This window comes from Pelophylax lessonae, assembly GCF_965119305.1.
Source record: "Pelophylax lessonae genome assembly, chromosome: 7".
Taxonomy (NCBI): domain Eukaryota; kingdom Metazoa; phylum Chordata; class Amphibia; order Anura; family Ranidae; genus Pelophylax; species Pelophylax lessonae.
The window spans coordinates 122,053,917-122,078,032 of record NC_138774.1 but is presented as its reverse complement, the minus strand read 5'-3'; the positions used below and the strand labels follow the sequence as shown (position 1 = coordinate 122,078,032).

The following is a 24,116-nucleotide window of genomic DNA, read 5'->3' as shown; positions in this document are numbered from 1 at the left end:
GGGGCATGTACACTGGTCACTGCATTGAAGGGGGCATGTACGCTGGTCTCTGCATTGAAGGGGGCATGTACACTGGTCACTGCATTGAAGGGGGCATGTACACTGGTCACTGCATTGAAGGGGGCATGTACACTGGTCACTGCATTGAAGGGGGCATGTACACTGGTCTCTGCATTGAAGGGGGCATGTACGCTGGTCACTGCATTGAAGGGGGCATGTACGCTGGTCTCTGCATTGAAGGGGTCATGTATGCTGGTCTCTGCATTGAAGGGGGCACGCTGGTCAATGTTTTGAAGGGGGCACGCTGGTCACTGTGCATTGAAAGGGGGAACGCTGGTCACTGTATTGAAGGGGGCATGTATGCTGGTCACTGCATTGAAGGGGGCATGTACGCTGGTCACTGCATTGAAGGGGGCATGTACGCTGGTCTCTGCATGTACGCTGGTCACTGCATTGAAGGGGCATGTACGCTGGTCACTGCATTGAAGGGGGCATGTACGCTGGTCTCTGCATTGAAGGGGGCATGTATGCTGGTCTCTGCATTGAAGGGGGCATGCTGGTCAGTGTTTTGAAGGGGGCACGCTGGTCACTGTGCATTGAAAGGGAGCACGCTGGTCACTGTGCATTGAAAGGGGGCACGCTGGTCACTGTGCATTGAAAGGGGGCACGCTGGTCACTGTGCATTTAAAGAAGGCACGCTGGTCACTGTGCATTGAAAGGGGGCACGCTGGTCACTGTGCATTGAAAGGAGGCACGCTGGTCACTGTGCATTGAAAGGGGGCACGCTGGTCTCTCTACATTGAAAGGGGGCACGCTGGTCACTCTGCAATGAAAGGGGGCACGCTGGTCTCTCTGCATTGAAAGGAGGCACGCTGGTTTCTCTGCATTGAAAGGGGACACGCTGGTCTCTCTGCATTGAAAGGGGGCACACTATACTTTAATTACTGAAGGCCCCTTTCACACTTTTGCGACCTCAAATTCACGCAATTTTTTACAGCGTTTTTTGCCGCAAAGCAATGCCTATTACATTTTATTGTTTGCGCCCCCCCCCCCCCCCCCCAAAAAAAAAAATTTGAGCACCAGCCGCCACTGCTCTTGAGGAACTCTCTAGAGTTCCAGGGAACCCCCTCATCCTGTGTAGAGGAACCCTCTTGAGTTCCATTGAACCCCTCATCTTCTGGAGGAACTCTCTAGAATTCTATGGGACCCCCTCATCCTGTGTAGAGGAACCGTCTAGAATTCCATGGAACCCCTTCATCCTCTGTCTAGAGGAACCCTTTGGAGTTTCATGGAACGATGGTGGAGGAAGGCTGGCCTATAGGGAAGGGGAAGAGATGCCACTGCTGTCCTGACGATGAAAAGTTGTGTGGGTGGTTTGTGCGGGCAGGTGAGGAGGTATAGGATATAAAGGTGGTCAGGGGGATACAGACATCTCAAGTCTCCCGCAAGTCGCGGGAGACTCCCGCTATCCGCCCTGAGCTCACGGACACCCGCGAGCTCAGAGCAATATCCCGGCTCTGTGTGTGAGTGAGTCAGATGAGATGACTCATCGATCGATGCAGGCAGGAGTGTGACAGCTGTCAGCAAGCTGAGGCTGCACAGACATCACGTCGGAGCCGAAGTAGATCCGGCTCACAGGCGGAGTGATATGAGTCATGCACTCCGCCTGTGGGAGGAGCTGCAAAGAGCAAGAAGCGGCTTTGCTCTCTACTACAGCCACATTCTACTCCAGGAGGCATTTTGGCGCGCGCGGGACTGTGACACTGTGACACCCCACTCTGTGCCAGTACCAGCAAGTGACCAGCACCAGTGACCAGCACCAGTGACCAGGCCAGTACCAGCACCAGTGACCAGGCCAGTACCAGCACCAGTGACCAGCACCAGTGACCAGCACCAGTGACCAGGCCAGTACCAGCACCAGTGACCAGGCCAGTACCAGCACCAGTGACCAGGCCAGTACCAGCACCAGTGACCAGCACCAGTGACCAGGCCAGTACCAGCACCAGTGACCAGGCCAGTACCAGCACCAGTGACCAGCACCAGTGACCAGGCCAGTACCAGCACCAGTACCAGCACCAGTGACCAGGCCAGTACCAGCACCAGCACCAGTGACCAGGCCAGTACCAGCACCAGTGACCAGTACCAGCACCAGTACCAGCACCAGTGACCAGGCCAGTACCAGCACCAGTACCAGCACCAGTGACCAGGCCAGTACCAGCACCAGTGACCAGCGCCAGTACCAGCACCAGTGACCAGGCCAGTACCAGCACCAGTGACCAGCACCAGTGACCAGCACCAGTGACCAGGCCAGTACCAGCACCAGTGACCAGGCCAGTACCAGCACCAGTGACCAGCACCAGTGACCAGGCCAGTACCAGCACCAGTGACCAGGCCAGTACCAGCACCAGTGACCAGCACCAGTACCAGCACCAGTGACCAGGCCAGTACCAGCACCAGTGACCAGGCCAGTACCAGCACCAGTGACCAGCACCAGTGACCAGGCCAGTACCAGCACCAGTGACCAGGCCAGTACCAGCACCAGTGACCAGTACCAGCACCAGTACCAGTGACCAGGCCAGTACCAGCACCAGTGACCAGCACCAGTGACCAGCACCAGTGACCAGTACCAGTGACCAGTACCAGTGACCAGCACCAGCACCAGTGACCAGCACCAGTACCAGCACCAGTGACCAGGCCAGTACCAGCTACAGTGACCAGGCCAGTACCAGCACCAGTGACCAGCACCAGTGACCAGCACCAGTGACCAGGCCAGCACCAGTGACCAGGCCAGTACCAGCACCAGTGACCAGGCCAGTACCAGCACCAGTGACCAGCACCAGTGACCAGGCCAGTACCAGCACCAGTGACCAGGCCAGTACCAGCGCCAGTAACCAGCACCAGTGACCAGGCCAGTACCAGCACCAGTGACCAGGCCAGTACCAGCGCCAGTAACCAGGCCAATATCAGCATCAGTGACTAGGCCAGTACCAGAGACCAGTACGAGCGCCAGTACCAGCACCAGTGACCGGTACCAGCACCAGTGGAGCAGTACCAGCACCAGTGACCAGTACCCACACCAGTTACCAGACCAGTACAGTACCAACACCAGTGAACAGTACCAGCATCAGTGACCAGTACCAGCATCAGTGACCAGGTATACTGATTACATTTAGTTTCATTATTCTCTGGTAGTGTTAAATTGGAAAGGGGGGTGCGGCGCAGGCGTGCGTGGGGGGGGGGGGGGGCTCACCTCCCTGAAATGACTTTGCAACCTCCCTGAAATGAGTTTTTGCAGGTTGGGATGTCTGGGGATAGATAGAGGGGTACGGAGTATGTTTGTCTCTGGCAGGGAAGACATTGCGGATTCCAGGGCCTCCATGTCCCCGGGCCTTCTCTGTAATCCGGTGAAGCGGAGGCCTCACATCCCCGTTCCTCTGATCTGTACGATGAGGTCGGGTAAGTAAGCTGTGTGCACCGCTGACAGAGGCGGCAGCAGAAGCTCAGCATCCGCAGCAGGAGCTGTGACGTCAGCGCTGTGGCTCCGGGGCGGCACTGCGGCCAGAGGCAGCTGACAAAGGGACGGAGAGGCGGCGGAGAGAAGGTACATGGAGGGACCGGGGGGAGGAGGGAGAAGGACGACACAGGAGCCCAGGGGAGGGGAGCACGATCACCGCCACTGACCCGAATACCGAGCAGAGTACACAGTGTGTGTGTGAACCGTACTGACTGACATGGTGTCCTGACACTGCACAGCGTCAGATTATCAGTGTGTGTCCAGCCATCCTCCACCAGCTGATCACACGTGTATAGAGGACAGGCACAGTCACCCAGCATTGTCCTACCTACACCCAGCATTGTCCTACCTACACCCAGCATTGTCCTACCTACACCAAGCATTGTCCTACCTACACCCAGCGTTGTCTTACCTACACCCAGCGTTGTCCTACCTACACCCAGCGTTGTCCTACCTACACCCAGCGTAGTCTTACCTACACCCAGCGTTGTCCTACCTACACCCAGCATTGTCCTACCTACACCAAGCATTGTCCTACCTACACCCAGCGTTGTCTTACCTACACCCAGCGTTGTCCTACCTACACCAAGCATTGTCCTACCTACACCCAGCGTAGTCTTACCTACACCCAGCGTTGTCCTACCTACACCCAGCTTTGTCTTACCTACACCCAGCTTTGTCTTACCTACACCCAGCATTGTCTTACCTACACCCAGCGTTGTCCCACCTAAATTCAGCGTTGTCCTACCTACACCCAGCGTTGTCCAACCTACACCCAGCGTTGTTCTACCTACATCCAGCATTGTCCTACCTACATCCAGCGTTGTCCTACCTATATCCAGCGTTGTCCTACCTACACCCAGCATTTCCCTACCTAAAGCCAGCATTGTCCTACTTACATCCAGCATTGTCCTACCTACAGCGAGCATTGTCCTACCAACACCCAGCATTGATCGTACACCGAGCCACAATGCTGGCAGAGCCCAGGAATAGACAGATCTCACCTATAGGGATTATATGGGCCCCGTTCACTACAATAACACTACAGTACAACAAGGTAGACATGGTCCAAGTGGGGTCACAAGTGTGATGATCCTATTTGCTAAAAACACACACAGCCCTTGAATGGGGCCTTTGCAGATTCCTAATAGTCCAGGGGAGGATGGTAGGATATCATGATGACCACTTTGGATCAAATCTAAGACTAAGTGAACAAAAATGAATTGGTCCAAAAGCTATAATACAAGGTTCCAAAACTTTAATATGCATGGAATGTATAATTTTCAAAATCTCAAAGGAGACCCACGCCACCCAGTATAAGACATAAGGCCCCTTGCAGAAGGGGCAGACTCCACCAAGGGTATCTGCCTACTTAGCGAGGGATCTGTCACTGAACACGGACACAGCCTGCTTTTCTCTATGGGGCATTTGGATGGAAACGGACTTGTCCGTTTCCATCCGACTGTCATCCAATCCGACCCACTGGATGGATGAGGAACGGATTCCCATCCGTCTGTTTTTAGCTCCAGCTCTAGAGAGCGATGGGTGGTCCAATCGGGTCTGCCTGAAAAACTAACAGACTGACCTAATCGATATATCAGTGTGAAAGGGGCCTGGGGCATTGGGCATGAGGCACTCAGTAGAAGACATGGGACACTCGGTGGAAGAGACATGACACTCAGTAGAAGATATGGGGCACTCAGTGGAAGACCTGAGGTGCTCAGGGGAAGACATGAGCCACTCAGTAGAAGACATGGGCCACTTGGTAGAAGACACGGGGCACTCAGTAGAAAATATGGGGCACTCAGTGAAAGACCTGAGGGAAGACACGGGGCACTCGGTGAGACATGGGGCACTCAGTAGAAGATATAGGGCAATCAGTGGAAGACCGAGGTGCTCAGGGGAAGACTCCTATACCATTTGTTTAGAGAATCAGACTTCCATTACAGAGATGTATGGCATTGGTACCAAATTGTAAAGATTTGACAAGGGGCCATCAAGCTGATCAGGACTGCATTCATTGCATGCGGTTTGAATGCAACACCATTAATATAAATGGGTCACGTTCGGTGGTAGTACTGTACCACTGAACATGTTCGGAGGTATAATTTTTGCAGCTTAAGGAGGGCTATTGGGGGTGGGGGCAGTTAAACTGTGTCTCAATCACCAATTTTTACCACTCCTTGGCTGCAAGTGTAAACAAACCCTTAAGCTGGCCATAGATGGATCAAATCTCAGACTGATGTTATGGTATTTTACAGAAAAGGTTGCCTTCTATATTCTATGGTCCTATAGGAAAAAGATCACATCGGCACTGTTAATTTGTTTTTTTAAAAGTCCTGCTTGCACCATTCTTGGTACGGCCTTCAGCAAATGCATTTTCAGAAGGGATTCAAAATCTCTTTGTAAAAAGAGTATAAAGTATAAAGGTGTAGCACAAAATTAAAAAATGCAGCGGCGTGCATAAATTGTAAGTAATACATTTAAGCCTTTAAAATATTTTGGAGAAATCATCACTAGAACTGTCATTAATGACTGTAAATTATGGCCATCATAAGGATATTTTTTGTCATTCCAAAGCGCATGTTGTATATGAAAGGGAACAAAATAAGGTACTCAGGTCATGGTAGTAACAATAATAAGAATATACAGATATAATGGATGACTGCAATCCAGTAAAATCAATTTCTTTATTCATGTAGCTTTGCAAATCCACACAACTGGCAAACAAGAGGAGTAAGACTTCTAATGCGCTTTATGCTAGAAAGTGCTTATTTACAGAGTGACTTTGTAAATACGACTTTAATGCTTTTCACGCTAGAAATCGCTTAATTTTAGAGTGACTTTCTTATTAAAGAGGAGCTCCAGTCTGTAAAAAAAAAAAAAAAAAAAAAAAAGTAAAAGTCAGCAGCTACAAATACTGTAGCTGCTGACTTTTAATATAAGGACACTTACCTGTCCAAGGATCAGTTTCAGGTGTAGGCGCCACCATTTTAAGTAAAAGAAACCGGCAGTGAAGCCTTCAGGCTTCACAGCCAGTTTCCTACTGAGCATGCGCTAATCACATCGCTTTCTGAATGGTCCTGGCGTCTTCTGGGACCTGTGTGTGTCCTATAAGGCAGCAAGGGGAAGGAGGAGCGGGTCGGAAATGTCGTAGATTGGCGATCTTACCTGGAAGTAGGAGCGGGTATCTGTCAAAACCAGGTACCTGTCCCCCCCCACCCCCTCCCTTCCAAACAGTTTCAAATGTGGAAATGGGGGGGTTGGTGTGAACAAGCAGAGTTTCCCCTTTTGGGTGGAGCTCCGCTTTAGGCACTTTCTAGTGTAATACATTTTTAAAGTCTCACTGCTCTTGTTGTGCCCCAGCTGTGCGAATGTATGAAGCTACATTAAGGCTCCTTTCACACACTCCTTCCGTTGGACGGAGTCCGTTTTTCTCAGCGGGGGATCGAGCCGCCGATCCCCGCTGAGCAGCAGGAGGACAGCTGTGTCTCCGTGCTGTGTGCGGAGACACAGCTGTCAGTTCCCCATGCATCTCTATGGGGGAAATCGGATGGGAACAGACCGTCGGTCCGTTCTCATCCGATCCGATCCGCTGGACGGATGGAAAATAGGGTTTACATCCGTCCAGATTTGACGGATCGGGTGTCAGCGGACATGTCTCCGCTGACATCCGATGCCCCATAGGAATGCATGGGGGGACCATTCAGATCCACCAAAAAAAACTGACAGGCGGATCTGAACGGTCCGCCTGTGTGAAAGGGGCCTAATAAAGATTTCATTAGGATTAGGCTGTGGTCATCTATTGTAATTGATTTTCGAATATATTCTGTCTTCTGCAATGCTTTGGAGGTGCATCCAGTGTTTGATGTGGACCTACATGGAAAGGCATTTGATATTTGTAGTAACGATATAAAAAAAACACACTAGGGCCACATTTACACCTGAGTGATTTGAAGTGCAGTTTGAAGCTTCTCTAGAAAAACTTAAACACTCGACACTGGGATTTCCATTGAATCCAGTGACGTCCAATCACACCTGAGCATAGTGTTGCTTGTAGCTGAAAGCATTTCGTTCAAAAGAATATATACGAGCTTCGTTTGATGCAGAGTCATGTGTTTTGTTCCCCAAAAGACTTCAAAAGGATGTACATTTTTGTGCACATTTTTCTCAAGTGTTTTTTTTTTTTCCTGGCTAAAAATAAGATTGATAAAATGCTAAAGCATGAAATGTGCTCAAAAATGCCTGTAAAAACAAAAAAAAAGGGCCTGAACTAAAATGCACAGCTTAAGTGTAAATGAGGCCTAACACATTTAAAATAAAAATAATAGATTCATATGTAAACATAGGAATGTAGTATAGAAGAGCGTGAGGATAAATCATAATAATTAGCAACAATGTAGCAGTTATTCATGCTAATGACATCATTGCCAGTAAGATATTAATACATTTAAAACAACATGTGACCATTTCCCCATGGATGAATCGTCTCTAAGGAAAAGCTTAACAATATTATGTAACACAGGAAGCAACATTTTGATCACTGAAGTCAAATGAGGATGAGTCTGATTTTAATTCATTTTTATTACATTTACCTGTGTTGGGGCTTGCTTTATATTTCATTTCAGTTTTTAAATAATGTTTCTGTTAAGGCTAAGAGAAGGAGCACTGTGCCTTTTGTAGTTTATTATGTTGTATACAGCTATAATTACAGGAAAACACATTGTTTATCTACTGTATATCCACCTCCAATAATACAGACATATAACAAGCAATTCAGAAAGACAATGTAAAGAGTGATGTGGAGTTAGATAAGTGCACTATCTGCTCAGATTATTGAGAGATAATTTTTGATTGGTCGTTATGGGCTATTGCAGACTGTATTTTGATCTTTTAGGGTCCTGTCCAACAATTTGTATGCAAGAAAGCATTGACTGTATGCGACAAATAATTAACAAATTGACATAATCTAACACAATCAATCCTTGCTAGTTGTCAGCGAGGTCCTGCTGACAGCATATTCTTGGGTACTACATAGGTAACCAGCATTAATGCATATCACAAGGTAAAAGGGCTATGTATATTTGTGAATATATAAGGAGTAGGTTGTAGGTCATCACATTACTGAGTGCTGTTTGGGCCAACTGATGCAAACTGCATATAAACTCATTGGTATGTGTTAACAGCCCATTCAGACTGGCGCAACAGGATTTTGTGGGGCGACCTGTGAAGTCGCCGCGACTTGCACGGACTTCATATAATTGAAGTCAAAGCAAGTCGCCTCCAGGTCGCCCCAAAGTAGGACAGGACCCTTTTTCTAAGTCGGAGCTCTTATTAGAACGGGTCCTGTACTATTCAATGGCGAGCGACTGACCGCGACTTGTCAGGCGACCAAGTCGCCTGACAAGTCGCGCTAGTGTGAATGGACCCTTAATGTGAAGCAGCGTATTGTCTAAATACTAGAAAAACACCTAGGAAACTATTAGTGATGTATTTATCAAACAATTGCAGAATATGTACATTTGTTCTGTAAGAATGGTGGGCAAAATTGAATGTTACTAGACTATTTTCTCTTCAGGTTGAAAGGTATTCATTCATAAAGAACTGAGTGATTAAAGAGGAAGTAAACCCTCTGAAAAAAAAAATTAGAAAAAAAGAACCTGTAAAGACAAAGGCATAATGAGCTAGTATGCATCGCATGCTAGCTCATTATGAAGTACTTAACTAAAAACAAAGCCCCCGCAGTGCCATCCACTCAGCGACAGAACGGCCGACATGTTCAGCCTTCCTGCTTCCTGGATTGCGTCCTCCGGCCATCTGATGGGCCGGAGGCGCGATTACATCACTCCCGCGCATGCGTGCGGGAGCCGCAGGTCACGGCACAGGGCTCTGAAGGAACGGCACGGGTGGCTGTTCCTTCAAAGCGCATGCGCCGATGACGTCACCGGCTGCATGCACTGTAAATATCTCCGAAATGGTGCAAGTTTAGAAGATATTTATAGCACCTATAGGTAAGCCTTAATATAGGCTTACCTATAGGTAAAAGTCTTTAAAGTGGGTTTACAACCACTTTAAGGAAATGACTGCAATATGGCCACTAGATGGAGATGATGATCACAGGAAATACAGACTTATTATTATTATGATCATCAGCTCTGTCTAATAGCCATAATGTGCTATTTTCCTGACTCATTCTGTTTTGTATGAATGAATAACCTTCAACCTGGAGAAAAAATAGACTGATAACATTTAAATGTCCCCAATGTACACAGAACAAAGGTACATGCAGATTTGTAGGATGAGCAGCTCTACAATCTTTTTTTTTTATAAATCTTATCTCAGTTGGTGTACATCATTTATTTGTATTCATATAGTAGGTTCACAGGTTTGGTTGTGAAGTGTATCAAAAAGAAATATTATAGATTATTCATATCCTTATATATATATATATATATATATATATATATATATATATACATACAGTATCTCACAAATGTGAGTTCACCCCCTCACATTTTTGTAAATAATTTATCATATCTCTTTCATGTTACAACACTGAAGAAATTACACTTTTCTACTATGTAAAGTAGTGAGTGTACAGCTTGTATAACAGTGTAAATTTGCTGTCCCCTCAAAATAACTCAACACAGCCATTAATATTTAAATCCGCTGGCAACAAAAGTGAGTACACCCCTAAGTGAAAATGTCCATATTGGGCCCAATTGAAGCTGAGGGTAAGGGTGAAGGACTGGCCAAGCAGGTCTCTAGACCTAAACCCTATTGAGCATCTGTGGGGCATCCTCAAACAGAAGGTGGAGATGCTCAAGGTCTCTAGCATCCACCAACTCCATGATGTCGCCATCGAGGAGTGGAAGAGGACTCCAGTGACAACCTGTGAAGCTCTGGTGAACTCCATGCCCAAGAAGGTTAAGGCAGTGCTGAAAAATTTGGTGGCCACACAAAATATTGACACTTTGGGCCCAATTTGGACATTTTGACCTAGGGGTGTACTCACTTTTGTTGCCAGCGGTTTAGACATTAATAGCTGTGTGTTGAGGTATTTTGAGGGGATAGCAAATTTACACTGTTATACAAGCTGTACACTCACTACTTTACATTGTCTGCTTGTCTTCAGCAAATTGCAGGCTTTCTTGTGCATCATCTTTAGAAGAGGCTTCCTTCTGGGACGACAGCCATGCAGACCAATTTGATGCAGTGTGCAGTGTATGGTCTGAGCACTGACAGGCTGACCCCCCCCACCCCTTCAACCTCTGCAGCAATGCTGGCAGCACTCATACTTCTATTTCTTAAAGACAACCTCTGGATATGGCGCTGAGCACGTGCACTCAACTTCTTTGGTCGACCATGGCGAGGCCTGTTCTGAGTGGAACCTGTCCTGGTAAACAGCTGTATGGTCTTGGCCACTGTGCTGCAGATCAGTTTCAGGCTCTTGGCAATCTTCTTATAGCCTATGCCATCTTTATGTAGAGCAACAATTCTTTTTTTTTAGAGTTCTTCGCCATGAGGTGCCATGTTGAACTTTCAGTGACCAGTATGAGAGAGTGAGAGCGATAACACCAAATTTAACACACCTGCTCCCCATTCACACCTGAGACCTTGTAACACTGATGAGTCACATGACAGCGGGGAGGGAAAATGGCTAATTGGGCCCAATTTGGACATTTTCACTTAGAGGTGTACTCACTTTTGTTGCCAGCGGTTTAGACATTAATGGCTGTGTTGAGTTATTTGGAGGGGACAGCAAATTTACACTGTTATACAAGCTGTACACTCACTACTTTACATTGTAGCAAAGTATAATTTCTTCAATATTGTCACATGAAAAGGTATAATAAAATATTTACAAAAATGTGAGGGGTGTACTCACTTTTGTCAGATACTGTGTATATACAGTATATATATATATATATATACACACACAGTATGTACAGTCACTGGCTGTAACACAAACTTACTTTTTTAATTTGCTTGAAAACATTTTTTTTTTCTTAGATCCCAACTTATCTTTTTTGCTGGGGTTACACACAAAAAAACATACTCTACATTCCCAGTCAATTCACCATTGTCTTGCTGTGCCGCACACCAATACCCACACCACAATCTTCCTAATGCCCCATACACACGTGCAGATTATCTGCAGACTTTTGTCTGCAGACTTACCAAAACCATATAATATGAGGTCAAACCTAAACACTTTCAATTTGTATGCAATCCGGCAGGCCCTTGCACTACATAGAAAAGGTAAGTCTGCAGACAAAAGTCTGCAGATAATCTGCACGTGTGTATGGGGCATTACTCACATCATCAGGAGCCAACTCTGTCTCTTCCAGGTTCTTGCACTGGCCCCTGATGACACGCCTAAGGGTCCATCCTCATCCAGCTGTAGTGTGGACGCTGATGCCTCCTGGGATATGTAATGTGCATATCCCAGGAGGTTTTAGTAGGAAAGTAAATGCCATTCTCATCTAGGTGATAACAGAGGCAGGGGAGCATGCTGAGTATAAATTTTTTTTTAAAAAAGGTAAATAGAAGCACAGTAAAAAGGTGCCTGTTTAGTTTGGGAGTATTGAGAGGAGGCTTGCAAGAATACAGAGAGCATTTCTTTGTGTATGAAGGGTCTCTTCAAATAAATTTATAAAAAAAAAAAAAAAATATATATATATATATATATATATATATATATATATATATACATAAAAATAGAAAAAAAATAGTCCTAATTTTTAGGACTATTTTTTTTCCACAAAACCCTCTTACTACTGCTGCCTGCTCCCCCTTTTTACTTTTATCAGTTTTACTACTATACAACTTTTATTATAATATTAATATTTTAAACACTAGGCGCGTGGAGTACACTTATTCCTTTAAGGCCCCTTTCACACACGCTGTCCGTTTGTCCGTTTTTCATCCATCCGTTGACGGATGAAAAACGGACATCAATGCATCTCTATGTAAAAACGGATGACAACGGATGAAAGACGGATAACAACTGACGAAAAACGGATAACAACTGACGAAAAACGGATGACAACTCACGTTGTCTGAAAGCGGCCTAAGTGTTACTTTCTATCTATCTATCGATCTATCTATCTATCTATCTATCTATCTATCTATCTATCTATCTATCTATCTATCTATCTATCTATCTATCTATTTTTTTTTTTTCCCACAGAAGCATATGGATATAATAATGAGGCTGTCAATGTCTGTAGAGCTATAGACTAAGTTTATTTTAGTATGAAAATTGTATTGTATATTTAATAATACATTTCTTTGTAATAGATTACTGTGCTTATTTTGCTATTGCTGTTAGTGTGATCAAGAAGGATATTTGCCAAGCATTTGCAGTTATCTAGCACAATGCAGCCTTTGGTGTATGTATGACACAAGGAGAGCAGCTGTACAGCCATTTTGAAAGGATTATAGAGACAGAAATATGGCAGCATCTGCTGTGCCTTTGTTTCTTCTACGTGGGACAAGACCCTTTTGTCTGGCTGTAGCTGGGCGGGCCCCGTCTTGCAAGGTTTGCTTGTAGGCCTAAGATTTCACAGACGTCAGCACGGTTTGCAGCCAAGTCAGCTCAGTGATTGGCTTGTCAGACAAACATGAGGGTGAGTGCTGAGGCTGTGACATTATAACCCTGTGCCTGACTGCGGCCCTGTTCTGTAAACATGCTCACGTGACTAGCCACGTGGAGCTGAGCCTGTAAATGGCAGGGGGAGGGCAGGCCAGGAGACTGTTGTGCAATACACCGTCATACGTGTCTGTTGAGAAAACAGAACTGCAATCTAACAAAAACATCACAGCTTGAAAGACAGGTCAGACATAGAAAATAGAAACATCTGCCGGTGACTAAGGACTTGTTTACAACAGTAACGTGTAATATTGCACAGCCGCTGGTGTGCAATGTGAAGACAACAGCGCTGAACAGCTCAAAACAGAGTATTGCACTGTACTCTTTTTTTTTTTTTTTTTTTGTTAGAACTTTATTATAATGCCACAAAGAGACATTTTTTTCAGTTCTGTTGGCTGCAGCAAAGTGCAATGTAATAGAATGCATTGCACGACGCCTGGCTCAAAATAAATACTGCATGCTATGCGTTTTGCAACACTCTCTACCATGATGGGGAACAAGTTTTTACCCAGCCCACAGGTCCCTTTTCCTTCCAATATTTTATCTCATGTTATCCTTTCTGGTGAAGTGTCGGTGTGTCCAAATCTGTAGTGGGCTGCGTAGTCTTGCATGGGCCTGCATAAATACTACAGTATACTACGGTATCTTATATAGATTTTAAAATATTTAGCAGCGGATTTCATGTATCAAATGACTGGAACATTTTATGCAGCATGGCTAAAGGAAGGAAAACTTTTAGAAGCTGTTAAAGTTTGTCATTCATTTATTTTTAATCCTTGAAGTATAACTGCAAGCAAAAATATGTTTCAGTTTTGACAGGGAAGAAAATGGTTGGAACCTTCCTCTGTTTAAGTAAATGAAAGTGTTTTAAATAATTTGTTTCCATCTATGACCCACTTTGGAGATTTGCCTTCACTTCCTGTCCCAAACAGCAAAAACAGGAAGGTAAAGGAAATTTCCTGACAGACTCCATGGCAGCATACGTATCGGGTTTGGCCCCGCCCCCAAACCTACCCATAGGACATCACTCCCATAAATCTTTGCTCCTGTTCAGCACACGTGTGCCTGAAGCAGCCATACCTGATGTTACTCGCTCATGTATCTCGCTACCTGGACTTGTTTCACTCACTGATCTTGTATCTCGCTACCCGATCACTCTTGAAATACTGCTTCTACTTATGGCTATCTCACCCTGCTTTCCTGCCTTGTTATCCACATGCTTTCAAGCATGTCTCTCGATCGGAACCTCCAGCTATTCCCTTTACCTGGAGCAGACCGGAACCTCGCTACTGATCCCTGTATCTCGCTACCGGATCATTCCTTATCTACTGGACCTCTCTAAACTACTAACATTACAAGTGATAAGTACCCCGCAGGGGAACCCTCCATAACCTTATTGCACTATCTACCTATGCACATTAAGGACTGTTACTACCTATCCATACTATCCTATCATCTGCACTGTTACATAGATTTCTAGCTCTTGAGCCTACTACCATCTATCATCTGCACTGCTGCATAGATTGCTAGCTCTCCTGTCTACTACTATCTATCCTTGCACTGGGTTAGTCTATCCTGTATTTGTCATCTGCTGTCCTCATCACCTGTTAGCATACTCGATACTAACCTATCTGCATTCCTAAATACCATCTTGAACTCTCCTATACAAACCTATCAAGTGATTACCATCCTTGTCACTGTTCACACCTGTCCCTTCAGCACATCACCTTCATACTATCATATACATCCTATCACTCCAGGAACATCTCATTGAGTGTGTATATATCTGTATGTTGAAGCTGACAGGCCCACGGTGATGAGTCCTGGAGAGTTGGATCTGGTATTCAACACATCTATACATGACTACTGAGTGGAGATTTTGCAGCTGCAAATCCAGCCTATACTAAAAACGCAGGAGCGTTACATACTCAGGGGGCTGTCATCTCCGTTCCAGAGTCCGAGCGAGGCCAAGGAATTTACTCTCCGCTCTTTCTGGTACAAAAGAAACACGGGTCGTGGAGACCAGTCATAGACCTCACTTTCTTAAACCAGTTTATAAAGAGAGAGAAGTTCAAGATGGAGTCTGCTGTCCATACAACAAGCAGTTCAGCCGGACGATTGGATGGTGTCCATCGACCTGAAGGATGCCTACTTTCATGTTCCTGTGGCAGAAAGTTTTCAAAAATATCTCCGGTTCGCAGTGGGAGGTTCACATCTACAGTTTATCTGTCTCCCCTTCGGGCTCTCCACATCTCCACGGACCTTTTCAAAAATCTTATTGGCCGTGGTAGCCCTGCTGAGAACGAGAGGTATTCGCCTCCATCACTATTTGGACGACCTCCTCCTGTTGTCTCAAAACAATGATCAACTGGTAGTTCATCTGGGACAGGTCATATCCACCCTTCAGAGTTTCGGCTGGCTTCTGAACGAAGAAAAGAGCCATTTAACCCCAACACAGTCCCTTGTCTATCTGGGCGCTCTGTTCGATACGGCCAAGGCGACAATATCCCTGCCGGTAGAAAAGATAGATACAGTCCGGGACAGAGTTCGGTCTGCCCTCTCGTCTTCTCATCTTCAGGCACGCCAATGCCTGAAGGTAATCGGGACTATGGTCGCAGTAGTTCCCATGGTAAAATGGGCTCTGTGGAAGATGAGGCCTTTTCAGAAGGGATTTCTACAGCAGTGGGATGCATGGCACCTGGATCAACCGATCTTTCTGACTCCAGGTATGAGAGCGAGTCTCCCGTGGTGGTTGTGCAAAGATCATCTATTGAACTGCCACTCGCTGAGGCCAGCCCAGTGGGTAGTGATCACTTCGGACGCCAGCAATTTAGGCTGGGGCGCCCACTGTCAGTCGGAAGTGGCTCAGGGCAGGTGGAGGTTTCCTACCCAAGGGATAGTGTCCAACGTCCTGGAACTCCGGGCGGCATATCAAGCCCTTCGGGCATTCTCGCATCTGATAAAAGGTCTACCTGTCATGCTACGACTGGACAATACCTCAGCAGTAGCGTATGTGAGGAGACAGGGTGGAACGCGCAGCTGGTCCCTTTTAAGGAAGTAGAGCCGATCATGTCATGGGCACAAAAGAACCTCTCGGATCTGTCAGCAGTCTATGTCCCAGGAATCCAGAATGCCCAAGCGGACTTTCTGTCCGGAGTAGACCTGGACAACAACGAGTGGTCCCTACACAGGGAGGTATTCAACTGGATTCTGTCACTGGGGTTCTCCCCAGAGGTCGATCTCTTGGCTTCCCCCTGCAACCACAAGCTACGGAAGTATTACTCGAGGTTCAAGAATCCCCAGGCATTCGGGGTAGATGCCCTTTTGGACCAGTGGAGGTTTCACAGGGCGTACGCTTTCCCACCGGTTCCGATAATTTTGAAATTTCTCCGTAGACTCAGGTCGGAGCCTGTAGAAATACTGGCAGTAATTCCCTTCTGTCCCAACAGGCCATGGTTTCCCCTCCTGACACTTCTCAGTGTCCAAGACCCAATCCCTCTACCCATCAGACCGGATCTGCTGTCCCAGGGGTCGGTGCTACATCTATACCCGGCTCGTCTACATCTGAGGGTCTGGATGTTGAGAGGAGGAGATTACAGTCGCTAGGGTGTCCTGAGAATGCGATTTCTACGCTACTCAGTGCCAGGAGAGATTCAACACAAATAGGGTATACCAAAGAATCTGGTCAAGGTTTTCTGCACAGTTGGCTGCAAGACCTGATCCTCTTTCTTCCATCAAAATTCAAGATGTGTTGTCCTTCTTGCAATCAGGTCTGGATCTCCCTCTTTCAGTGAGTTCCCTCAGAGTCCAAGTGTCAGCTATCTCGGCCCTTACGGGGGTCTCTTGGGCTAGTCATGCCCTGATACGACAATTCTTTAAAGGAGCAGTGAGAATTAGGCCTCAAAGCCTAGATTTCCCAAGTGGAACCTTCCCTTGGTCCTGGATTTACTGTCTGATCGGATTCAAGACACGGCGGAGCCCCTCACAGTCAAGGAGCTTACTCTGATTACAGTCTTCCTGGTAGCTGTAACTTCGGCTAAGAGGGTATCAGAAATTGGGTCCCTAGGGGCACAAGAGCCCTTCTTAACATTCTTTCCTGACAGAGTGGTTCTTATCCCTATGTTGGATGCAAGACCGAAAGTGACTTCTGTTTTCCATGAGAACGTTGAAATTGTGTTACCAACTTTCACAGGAGGAAGATTCTCCGGTTCACTCTTTGGATGTCGGCAATTGCATCAAAAAATATCTGGAAGCAACATCTTCCTTCAGGAAATCAGAATATCTTTTTGTTGCCTTCTATGGGAAGAACAAAGGTTCCAGGGCTTCTACTAGATCTATCTCCTCATGGATTGTTCAAACTATACAGTGGGCTTTTAGGGCTAAGGGCTTGACCCCTCCAAAAGCAGTTACGGCTCATTCAACGCGAGGCGTCGCAACCTCCTGGGCAGTCTCCAGACACGTTGCTCCTGACGTAATTTGTAAAGCAGCAGCATGGTCCTCTATTAATACTTTTCTGTCACACTACTGTGTTGAGCCAGCGGCTCTCTCGTCTGTAAATTTTGGTTTGCAAATCTTGTCTGTTGACAAAGTGAATTAAACTTTTTTGCCATGGAGTCTGTCAGGAAAACGGAAAATTTATATCAAATACTTACTGTAATTTTCCTTTCCTGATGGACTCCATGGCAGCAGGAGTTCCCTCCCGGATTTCTGTGGAGGATAGTTACAGAACACGTGTGCTGAACAGGAGCAAAGATTTATGGGAGTGATGTCCTATGGGTAGGTTTGGGGCGGGGCCAAACCCGATACGTATGCTGCCATGGAGTCCATCAGGAAAGGAAAATTACGGTAAGTATTTGATATAAATTTTCCGTTTTCTGGTTTTCACCAGGGTCACCAGAACTAGTATCCCCATTGTAAGATTTCCCCCCTATTGCTGTTCTGGTGACAACCCAAAATTTTCATTGCTTTTACTCTCTGGTACATTGTTTACCAGGGCAAATAGAAATAGTGAATTTCCCTAATAGAGACACAGTAAAAAAAAAACTGGCAGGTGACGAACCCCTATACACTCTATCCAAAAATAAACTTTGTACTGAACAACACATCAGTTGCATTGGTAGAAAATAAAGTACAGGCATCGTGGAAAATATATGTGATGCGATGTGATTTTAAAATGAAACATGTTAAAGTGGTAGTAAAATCCATTTGTTTATGTTTTACTTACAGGTAGGCCTATAATAAGGGTTACCAATAGGTACTGTACTGTGTTGTAAACGATCACCTTGTAAAACAACCCATTCACTTTAAGGCCCTGTTCACACCTGAGCGTATTTCAGCTCACAAAACGCTCATCTCTGAAGTCTCAAAACGCCCAACAAGCAAAATCCCATTCATTTCAATGACCCCTGTTCACACCTGAGTGTTTTGTTTCCTGAAGCAAAAGGCCTGAAGCTCAAAAAAGTACATGAGTTTCTTTCTTGGCTGATTACAAGCGTTTATGTTAGATGTCAATGCCTGCCTCCAAACGCCTGCAGAAAATGCCTGAAAAAAGCCATAAAAAACACCTGTAAAAAGCCCAAAAAAAAACCGCCTGAAAAAAAAAAAAACGCCTGAAAATGATATGCTCAGGTGTGAATGGAGCCTAAAACTTAAATGAAAGGCAAAACATTTTTGTATATATATATATATATATATATATATAAACATTTTTCATTATAAATACTGTATTTATCGGCGTATAACATGCACTTTTTTCCCCTGAAAATATAGTGCAGACAATGGGTGCGTGTTATAAGTCAATATTTTTTTTTCCCAACGAGGGGGGGGGGGGGGTGGATTGGGCAGTCCAAACCGGGTGCCACACATAGGAGGGGTGTCAGGCCGGCCGCCCCGTCTCTCCTGGCCCTGGGACAGCCAAGGAGTCTCCTGCCATGGTGAAGATAGAACACCTTTTCTACAATATATATATATATATATATATATATATATATATATATATACATGTTCCAGATAAGTGATTTATAATGTATTTAGGCCGTAGTATAGGCATGTCAGCCAGACAGATATCATTTTTCAGGAAGGGAGGTCAGCTATGGCAACCTATATGTTATGCAATACATGACAGGATTTCTTTAAGGCACCTTTCACACTTGTACGACTAGACGTGCAACTTTGTTGCAATTTTGGATGGGTGCAACTTGAATGTAACTTGTTTTCCCTCTGCAAAGTTGGACCCAGTGTTGCATATAAAACATTCAGGTACAACTTTCATGCAACTTTTGAGGGTTAAAGCTTAGTTCCGCCAGCCACCCAAAAAATTTAAAGTCAGCAGCTCCAAATATTGTACCTTCTGACTTTTAATATTAGGACACAGAGGGTACAAGTCCCAGCAAAGCAGACTGTCATTCCTCAGACCCTTACAGAGGGCACTACCAGTCTCAGCATAGCAGGCTGCCATTCCTCAGTCTCCTACAGAGGGCACTACAAGTTTCAGCTTGGCAGGCTTCCATTCTCCAGTGAGGAATGGCAGCCCACTATACTGGGACTTACAGTGCCCTCAGTGGGGACTGAGGTATGACAGCCTGCTCTGCTGGGACTTGTGGTGCCCTAGACTGTGGGGGGCTGAGGAATCTTCAGTCCCCCTCAAGGGGCACTACAAGTGTCAGCATAGCAGGCTGCCATACCTCAGTCCTCACAGAGGGCACTGTGGGGGACTCTGGAAACTCTGATGCAAGGTGGAGCTCTGGTAACCATAGAGTTCCCTTTTACACCAGAGTCCACATCATTCCTCCTTACATCAGAATCCCCAGCATCCCTAACATCAGAGTCTGCAGATTTCCCCATTACATCAGAGTCTGCAGAGTTCTCCCTTACAGTGTAAAGTGGAACTCTGGAGACTCTGATGTAAAGGGGGCTCTGTGAACCCTAATTTAAGGGGGCTCTGCAAGGGAAAATACTTGGGATGTAAGGAGAGATTGCAGGGGAGAATTCGATTTAAGGGAGAACTCTGTGGACTCTGATGTAAGGAGGGACTCTTGGAAACATGACCTATAGGGAAATGTTGGGGCCTGCGATGTAAGGCGGGACTCTAATGTGAACAGAGGGTTCATCCTGATTGCTGCAGCTATATGCTGTTTTGTAGGTTAGTTACTCCTGACCCCTGCACTCTATACACTTTGATTGTACATTATATAGTCCACCGGTTAGTGGGGTGCAAATTACTTGCCTTGCCACATGCAACACCACTGATTATTTCTATAGCTAGTTGTCATATATGCTGCTCCGATCCTCAGACACAAATCTTTTTTTTTTTTTTTTATTATTATTTTTTTTTTTTTTTAACCAACTGAGACAAATATTTAGTCCTCTACTATAGTCTGCAGGAAAACAGATATTTCTGGGACTGTTTCCAATCCTGAGAAAATTACTAAAGTCTGCAATGAAACAGACATAGAATTGTTGATTTCCAGGGTCCCATGCAGCTCCCATTTATTACTATTGCTGACCTCCACCCATTACCAGGAAATGGTAGAAGTGAAGGCCAGCTCTTTGAGCTTGGGGGGGGGGGGGGGGGCGGAGGGGGTCCTGGAGACTTTCCCTGTAGATTTAACCAGAAGATTTTTCAGAATAGCTACTGTGTACATACACCCTTCTGTATGGTTATAACTTGGTTTGAAAATATGGTGTAATAACATGGTCGTTTGAAGCCTGATTGGGAATTTGGCTAGGATAAAAATGATTCCTCTAATAATTCAGCCTTGCTGCTAGCTATCCAGCATAAAACACACTTTTTTATGGACTAGGGATGACTTGTTTGAATATTGTATGCCATCAGGAAAGTAAGCTCTTCCTGATATCTGCAGAATGATTCATGTAGACAGAGATTTTAATAGCCAGAATGCTGCTGATAATTACACTAAGTTCCACTAATATTTTACAGGCTGAATCATGGAATGGAATACAGGGTATTAGCAGGTTAGATCCACTCCTTCTCTGTTTGCTTTAGGAACTGTGGTTCTAAGTGTTGTGGCTTTTCAAAATTGACAGCTTTCATGCTAATGGCTGTTATCCTGCTTTTGATGTATATTTCAAACGTGGGTCAGCAGAATTCCATTGACTTTTAACCACTTAAGCCCCGGAGGATTTGGCTGCTGAAAGACCAGGGGGTATTTTGCGATTCGGCACTGCGTGACTTTAACGGACAATTGCGCGGTCGTGCGCGCTGTACCTAAATGAATTTGACGTCCTTTTTTTCCCACAAACAGAGCTTTCTTTTGGTGGTATTTGATCACCTGTGCGATTTTTACTTTTTGCGCTATAAACAAAAAAAGAGCGTCAATTTTGCAAAAATAACAATATTTTTCACATTTTTTTATATGAAATTCCCCCCAAAAAAATGTAAAAATAAAAATTTTTTAACATTGTCGGCCAATTTGTTTTATGCTACATATGTTTGGTAAAAAAAATTGCAAAAAGCGTATTTTGATTGGTTTGCGCAAAAGTTATTGCGTTTACTAACAAAGGGAAAGTTTTTTGTAATTTTTGTTGTTTTTTTTTTTAACGCGTAATGGCGGCGATCTGCGTTTTTTTTTTTTTGCGGTACTGTGACATTGCGGCTGACAGATCGGACCCTTGACTGACATTTTTGACACTTTTGGGGTTACCAGTGACATTTCTACAGTAATCGGTGCTATACGTATGCACTGTTACTGTAAAATTACACTGGCAGTGAAGGGGTTAACTTTATTTGAGAGGGAGGGGCTGTGTGTGTCCCTAGGGGCGTGATTCTAACTGTGATTGGCTGTGGCTAGAGCTGTAGGAACAATGATCAACAGTCCTACATAGTAGAACCGTATGATCATTGTTTCTACACAGGGGAGAATGACAGGCAGCTTGTTTACACAAGCCGCCTGCCTTTCTCCCTCTCCCCCGACGGTCACACGCGCGGGGGGGTCCGTGACCACGCAGGAGCGCGCCTCCGGCGGCGCACGCTCGCTCCCCAGAGCCTCACAGGCTAGTGACGTAACGGTACGTCACTCTGCCTGTGAGGGGCTGACCGCCGCAGTATATGTACTTGCGGCGGTCGGCAAGTGGTTAAAGATGAACTAAAGCTGAGTTAAATCAGGCAGATATGTCGCATCCCTGCCACCTGTAAAATTTCCTTTGAAAAGCATTCCACTGTGGATCACTTTTCAGAGGGGCAGCAAAGGATGACACGCATGTGCATGAGCCTTGAGGCTCCATTCTCACCTATGCCGTATGCTTTTGAGCATCTCTGCAGTGCTTTTTGCTGTGCTTTCCACGTTTTGTTACCGCAATTTTGCCAAAATTTGCATTTTGCGTTTCGTATGCTTTTTTTTTTGAAAAATTGTTGTTGGGCAGATTTAAAAACAGAAAACGCAAATTGTGGTAAAAACGCAGTACATGCGTTTCTGCAGCTTTTCCATTGAAGTCTATTGAGCCAAAACGCAAAAAAGCACCGTTTTGCTTTTAAAAAAGTCATTGACCCTTTCCAAAAAAGCAGAGGCACAAAAATGCATTGATATGAATGTGTTCCACAAAAACCTATTTAAAAAAAATGTCCTTCTGTGTGCAGCAGCCCTCCTCAGCCCCCTATTACTTACCTGAGCCCCGACTTGATCAAAGTGATGTTGCACAAGAGCTTCGGCTGTCCGGGACTCTTCATCCTCATTGGCTGAGACAGCAGTGGGCGCAATTGGCTGCGGCTGCTGTCAATCAAAGTCAGTGAGCCAATGAGGAGAGAGAGAGGAGGTGAATCCGAGCCGTGGCTCCGTGTTTGAATGGACACACAGAGCAAAAGCTCAGGTGCCCCCATAGCAAGCTGCTTGCTGTGGAGGCACTCGGCAGGTGAGAAGGGCCAGGAGCGCCGGCAAAATACCAGAGAAGAGGAGGATCTGCGCTGCTCTGTGCAAAACCACTGCACCGAGCAGGTAAGTATGACATGTTTGTTATTTTTAAAAAGTAAAACTTGAGCCTTTAGAATCACTTTAATTAAACAAGCTGAAGTTGGAAACGGATTGGCTACCATACACAGCTGCACCAGATTCTGAGTGCTCAAGTTTGGGTCCCTTGCCTACTGCCTCACATATATTTACTGTGGGGCGGCGGCTCCTGTATGCAGAATCACGTATAGCTACGTCATTCTGTACTTAAGAGTCTGAGGTGTGCACGCCCGCTACCAGCGACCCACCCCCGCTGTGATTGGACACAGCGTGAGCCAATCAGCGGGTCCAGCGGACCCCATGTGCGCTGGCACCCGGCAATCGTTTGACAGAGAGGCAGAATGGCGGACTGCCTATGTAAACAAGGCAGATCGTCATTCTGTGACCAGGGAAGATAGAGATCCTGTGTTTCTGCTAAGCGGGAACACGGATCTCTGTCTTCCCACAGTTAAAGCACATCCCCCACAGTTATCAAGCACTCCCTTGGGACACATTTAACCCTTTGATCACCCCTGATGGTAACCTCTTCCTTGCCTGTGTCATCAATACAGTGACAATGCATAATTTTTAGCACTAATCACTGTATTGATGTCACTGGTCCCCAAAAAAGTGTAATTTGTCCGCCTCAGTGTCGCGGTCTCGCTATAAGACACTAATTGCCATCATTACTAGTAAAAATAATAAAAAAAATAAAAATTCCATAAAAATATCATAGTTTGTAGACACTATGACTTTTGGGCAAACCAATCAATATATGCTTATTGGGATTTTTTTTTTTTTTACCAAAAATATGTACTAAAATTCAAATTTGAGTACAGTGTCACACAACCACGCAATTGACAGTTAAAGTAACGCAATGCCATATCGCAAAAAATGGCCTGGTCATGAATGGGGGTTAACCTTCCGGAGCTGAAGTGGTTTGTAAAGCCGGCCATAGACGGTTTGAACCTAGGCCAGTTAGGCAAGGACTGGCTGAGATTCGAAC

General features: G+C 45.5%; 1 protein-coding gene across 2 annotated transcripts in view; it reads left to right on the top strand.

The window, feature by feature from the left end:
* Positions 1 to 3,471: 3,471 nt before the first annotated feature.
* Positions 3,472 to 24,116, top strand: part of MOSPD1 (motile sperm domain containing 1) — a 79,738-nt gene continuing 59,093 nt past the window's right edge. The window contains exons 1-2 of one of the 2 annotated variants that reach the window (XM_082262548.1): positions 3,483 to 3,601; positions 21,109 to 21,143. The gene's annotated coding sequence lies outside the window, so the exon portion shown is untranslated. Of the gene's footprint in view, positions 3,602 to 21,108; positions 21,144 to 24,116 lie in introns of both variants that reach the window. The other variant, XM_082262549.1, reaches the window with a different exon arrangement.